The 6,000-nt window shown below is 36.1% G+C and overlaps 1 protein-coding gene across 1 annotated transcript in view; it reads left to right on the plus strand.

Annotated features, from left to right (window-relative positions):
• ZZEF1 (zinc finger ZZ-type and EF-hand domain containing 1) overlaps positions 1-6,000 on the plus strand; it is a 67,853-nt gene that overhangs the window by 40,339 nt on the left and 21,514 nt on the right. The window lies entirely within an intron of this gene.

The raw sequence follows: 6,000 nt of genomic DNA on the forward strand, positions 1-6,000 counted from the left end.
CTACTACTTCCTGAATAGCTCCCGACACATCCTACAATGTCCCGTTTGTTATCCCCAGCACATGTCACCAGTCTGAAGCTGCTGGAGGTCTGGGCATTCCTATTGACCTTTCCCTCACGGCCAGGCACCTCTTCATGCCTGCTGGCTCTCGACAGCCTTTATATTCCCTCAGTCTCTTCAGATCACTCTCTAGAGTGGTCTTTCCCGTTTAATCTGACTTTGCTTCTGGGGTTGTATATATAGACCTTGGCCTTCTGTTAATCCTTTCTCAACCCTTTTTCTTTAAAAAATATATATATATATATATNTCCCTCCTCCTCCATCCCTTCCACACAGTAGGCTGTCTACTACTTCCTGAATAGCTCCCGACACATCCTACAATGTCCCGTTTGTTATCCCCAGCACATGTCACCAGTCTGAAGCTGCTGGAGGTCTGGGCATTCCTATTGACCTTTCCCTCACGGCCAGGCACCTCTTCATGCCTGCTGGCTCTCGACAGCCTTTATATTCCCTCAGTCTCTTCAGATCACTCTCTAGAGTGGTCTTTCCCGTTTAATCTGACTTTGCTTATGGGGTTGTATATATAGACCTTGGCCTTCTGTTAATCCTTTCTCAACCCTTTTTCTTTAAAAAAAAAAAATATATATATATATATATATACATATATATATATATATATATATATTGTTCATTTTTTTAAAAATGGAGAGCATATATGCACCAAATGGTATAGCATCCAGATTTTTAAAGGAGAAACTGAAGGAACTTAAGAAGGAAATAGATAGTAAAACTATACTATTTGGGGAGCTTAACCTTCCCCTGTCAGAACTAGATAAAGCTAACCAAAAATAAAATAGACATAAGGGAAGTGAATGAAGTTTTAGAAAAGTTAGATTTAGAAGATTCCCTTTCACAAGTGTGAACTCAAAAAGCACAAAGAATTCCCTTTTACAATATGTAATCTCTAAAAGGTTTGCCAGTGCTACCCTATACCAAGACAAGGTCAAAATGGGTATGTGACTTAAACATAAAGAGTAATATTGTACGTAAATTAGGGGAATGTAGAATAGTTTATGACCAAACAAGAAATAGAGAATGTTACAAGATGTAAAGTGATTTAATTATATTAAATTAAAAAGGTTTTGTATAAGCAAAACCAATGCAACCAAGATTAGAAGGGAAGCAACAAACTGAGGGAAAAAAATTTATAACACATTTCTCTGGTAAAGGTCTCATTTATCAAATATATAAAGAACTAAGTCAATTTATAAGAATCTAATCATTCTCCAATTAATAAATGGTCAAAGGATATAAAGTCAGTTTTCAGATGCTATCAATAACTATATGAAAAATGTTTCCAATTCCTTTTGATTAAAGAAATGCAAATTAAAACTACTCTGAGATACCTAGCAGATTGGTTAATATGACAGTAAAGGAAAATAATCATTGTTGGAGGGAATGTGGCAAAATTGAGACACTAATGCATTGCTGGTGGAGTTGTGAATTAATTCAGTCATTCTGGAGGGCAGTTTGGAATTATGCCCAAAGGGCTATAAAAGAATGTGCATACCTTTTGATTCAGTAATACCATTACTAGGTCTGTATCCCAAAGAGATTTTTTAAAATGGGAAAGAACCTATTTGTACAAAAATATTTACAACTGCTCTTTCTGTGATGGCAGAGAATTGGAAACTTAAGGGATACCCTCAGTTGGGGAATGGCTGAACAAAATGTGGCATATGGTGGTGAGGGAACAATTATTGTGCTATAAGATTGATGAATAGGATGATTTCAGAAAAAGCTGGAAAGACCTATTTGAAATGATACAGAGTGAAATAAGCAGAACCAGGAGACATTATACACAGTAACAACAAAATGGAGCAATCAAATGTAATAGATTTTGCTACTAATAGCCATACAGTGATCCACAACCATTCTGAGGGACCTATGAAAAGTTCAATACTTTAAGTATTATTTTTATAACGTTTATTATCTGACAAAATAGAACCACGTGACTAAGTTTTTTACCTACTCAAAATGCCCACTCCACCAAAGCCGCCTACAGGAAGGAAAAGAGGTTAGACACAGAACTCCACCCAATTTATATCCTGTCTACGTCAGCACATAACGATAGGAAGTGATTAGGGTGCTGGGAACAGTAGTTTTGCTGGGGATCTTAGTTTTCAGGGTAAGAGATCCAAATTGCACAGTATATGATTTGGGGTTTTATTTTTATAAAATTATTCACTTACAAAAATGAATAATATAGAAATATGTTTTGTGTGATAATACATGTGTAACTCAGATTGAATTACTTGTCAACTCTGAGAAGGGGAAGGAAGGAAGGAGGGAGACAACATGACTTCAGAACTTTTTATAACTTCAGAAAATTTATGTGGAAATTTATTAAAATAAAATAAGGATAAAACAAAAAAATTTTAACGTTGAGTTCCAAATTCTCTCTCCTCCTCCACCCATTGAGAAGGCAAGCAATATGATCTCAATTAGACATGTAAAATCATGAAAAACATTTCCATATTAGCCATATTGCAAGGAAAAAATGGCAAGAAAGGTAAAGTGAAAAAGTTATACTTGAGTCCATATTCAGGGTTCATCAGCTTTCTCTCTGGAGGGGAAGAGCATTTTTCATTTTGGGTCTTGTGGAATTGTCTTGGATCACTACTGATCAGAGTAGCTGAGGCTTTCACAGGTGTTCGTCAGACAGTAATTGCTGTTAGTGTGTACACTGTTCTCCTGGTTCTGCTCAGTTCCTTTTGCATCAGTTCATTTAAGTCTCTCCAGGTTTTTCTGAAAGCATCCTGCTTGTCATTTCTTAAAACTCAATAGTATGCCGTGACACTCATATACTACAAATGCCATGTACTGCTGTGAAAAAGATATACTCCTTTCTATTATCATTCAATTTTCTCCAGAAATCTGTCATCTCTGCCTTTTCTATGAGACCTTTTAGCAAAATGTAGTTTCTCTGAAAAATCCTCTTAATTGGGTTTAGTTTTGCATTTATTTTGTCTGACACCATGATTGCTACCTTTGCCTTTTATTTTAGCTGAAGCATAACAGATTCTGCTCTAGCCCCTTGTTTTAACTCTTATTTTTCTGTTTCAAAAAGTGTCTCTTGTAAATTATTGGATTATTGGATTCTGGTTTCTAATCAATTCTGTTCTTTGCTTTAGTCTTATAAGTGAATTCATTACGTTCACTTTCGCAGTTATGATTACTCTGTATTTCTCTCCATCCTATTCTATTTTTCCTTTTTCTTTTTACCATGGTCCTCCTCAAAAGTCTGTTTTGCTTCTGACTACTGTCTTCTTTAATCCAGCCTCTCTTTTATCACCATTATCCCCTTTTATTCTTTTCCCTTCCTTCTTCCCTGTTGGGTAAGATAGATTACTAGACCCACTGAATGTGTGTATATATTCTTCCCTCTGAACCAATTTAGATGAGAGTGAGGTGCAACTGTGGCTCACGACCTCTCATTTTCCCCTCCACTGTAAATAACTTTTTCGAATGTCTGTTCTATTCAAGATAATTTTTTCCCATTCTTCTTCTCTCCCCTTCTCCCAACATTTTCTTCTTTTTTTATCTCATCATTTTTTTGGTGATCATCCCAACATAATCAACTCATGCCCATGCCTTTTATCTATGTAGATAAATGTATCTCTGTAGATATGTAGACTTGATAATAATAATAAAGTTCTTAAAGTTACATGTATCATCTTTCTATATGAGGAGGTAAACAGTTTAATCTTTTTGAACCTCTTATGATTTCTTTTTCATGTTTATCTTTTTATGTTTCTTTTCAGTCTTGTATTTGAAAGTCAGATTTTCTATTCAGCTCTGATCTTTTTGTCAGGAATGCTTGAAAGCTCTCTGTTCCATTAAATATCTATTTTTTCCCCCTGAAGGATTATACTCACTTCTTCTGGGTAGATTATTCTTGCTTGTAATCCTAGATCTTTTGCCTCCTAGAATATCATATTCTAATACCTCAGTTCCTTCAGTGTGGAAGTTGTTAAATCTTATTTGATCCTGACTGTGACTCAGTGGTGTTTGAATGGTTTCTTTCTGATTTCTTGAAGTATTTTCTCTTTCAGTTAAGGAGCTCTGAAATTTGATTAATATTCCTTGAGATTTTCATTTTGGGCTCTTTTACAGGAGGCAATCAGTGGATTCTTTCAATTTTTCTTTTACCTTCTGGATCTAAGATAGCAGGACAGTTTTCCTAGATAATATCTTGAATATCTAGGGCAGCTACGTGACTCAGTTACCAGAGAGCCAGGTCTGGAAACTGGAATTCCTGGGTTCAAATATGACCTTAGACACTTCCTAGCTGTGTGACACTGTTCATTTAATTAATCCCAGTTGCCTAGCCCTTACCTCTCATCTGCCTTAGAAAAAATACTTAGTATTAATTCTAAGACAGAAGGTAAGGGCTTTAAAAAAAGGAAGAAAAATACAATGTTTAGGCTTTATCTTTGATCATAGCCTTCAGGCAGTCCAATAATTCTCAAATTGTCTTATTTTCCAGGTCAGTTGTTTTACTGATGAGATACTTCATGTTTTCTTTTATTTTTTCATTCTTTTGACTTTGTTTTATTACTACTTGATGTCTCATGGAGTCATTAGCTTCCACTTGCTCAATTCTTATTTTTAACACGCTATTTTCTTAAGTGAATTTTTGTATTTCTTTTTCCATTTGGCCAATTCTGCTTCTTTAAAAGTGTTATTTTGTTCAGAATTTTTGTGCCTTTTTTACTGAGCCATTAATTTTCTTTTTATAATTTTTTTTTTTGCATTACTTTCCTTTCTTTCCCAGTTCTTCCTCTTTCACTTTTATTTCCTTAATGTTCCAGGAATTCTTGCTGGCATTAGACTCAGTATTATTCTTTTTTTTTTTAATTTTAAACATTTATTAATATTCATTTTTAACATGGTTACATGATTCATGCTCCTACTTTCCCCTTCACCCCCCGCATTCCCCCCACCCATAGCCGACACACATTTCCACTGGTTTTATCATGTGTCCTTGATCAAGACCTATTTCCAAATTGTTGGTAGTTGCATTGGTGTGGTAGTTTCAAGTCCACATCCTCAATCATGTCCACCCCAGCCCATGCGTTCAAGCAGCTGTTTTTCTTATATGTTTCCTCTCCTGCAGTCCTTCCTCTGGATGTGGGTAGCGTCTTTACCATAAATCCCTCAGAATTGTCCTGTGTCATTGTATTGCTGCTGGTACAGAGGTCCATTACATTCGATTTTACCACAGAATGTCAGTCTCTGTGTACAATGTTCTTTTGGCTCTGCTCCTTTCGCTCTGCATCTGTTCCCGGAGGTCTCTCCAGTTCGCCTGGAACTTCTCCAGTTTGTTATTCCTTTTAGCACAATAGTATTCCATCACCAGCACATACCACAGTTTGTTCAGCCATTCCCCAATTGAAGGGCATGCCCTCCTTTTCCAGTTTGTTGCCACCACAAAAAGCGCAGCTATAAATATTTTCGTACAAGTCTGTTTATCTATGATCTCTTTGGGGTACAAACCCAACAATGGTGTGGCTGGATCAAAGGGCAGGCATTCTTTTATAGCCCTTTGAGCATAGTTCCAAATTGCCAGCCAGAATGGCTGGATCAGTTCACAGCTCCACCAGCAATGCATTAATGTCCCAATTTTGCCACATCCCCTCCAGCATTCATTACTCTCCCCTTCTTTCATTTTAGCCAATCTGCTAGGAGTGAGGTGATACCTCAGAGTTGTTTTGATTTGCATTTCTCTAATTATTAGAGATTTAGAACACTTTCTCATGTGCTTATTGATACTTTTGATTTCTTTACCTGAAAACTGCCTATTCATGTCTCTTGCCCATTTATCAATTGGGGAATGGCTTGATTTTTTATACAATTGCTTTAACTCCTTGTATATTTGAGTGATTAGACCCCTGTCAGAGTTTTTTGTTATAAAGATTTTTTCCCAATTTGTTGTTT

This window comes from Gracilinanus agilis, chromosome 3, assembly GCF_016433145.1.
Source record: "Gracilinanus agilis isolate LMUSP501 chromosome 3, AgileGrace, whole genome shotgun sequence".
Taxonomy (NCBI): domain Eukaryota; kingdom Metazoa; phylum Chordata; class Mammalia; order Didelphimorphia; family Didelphidae; genus Gracilinanus; species Gracilinanus agilis.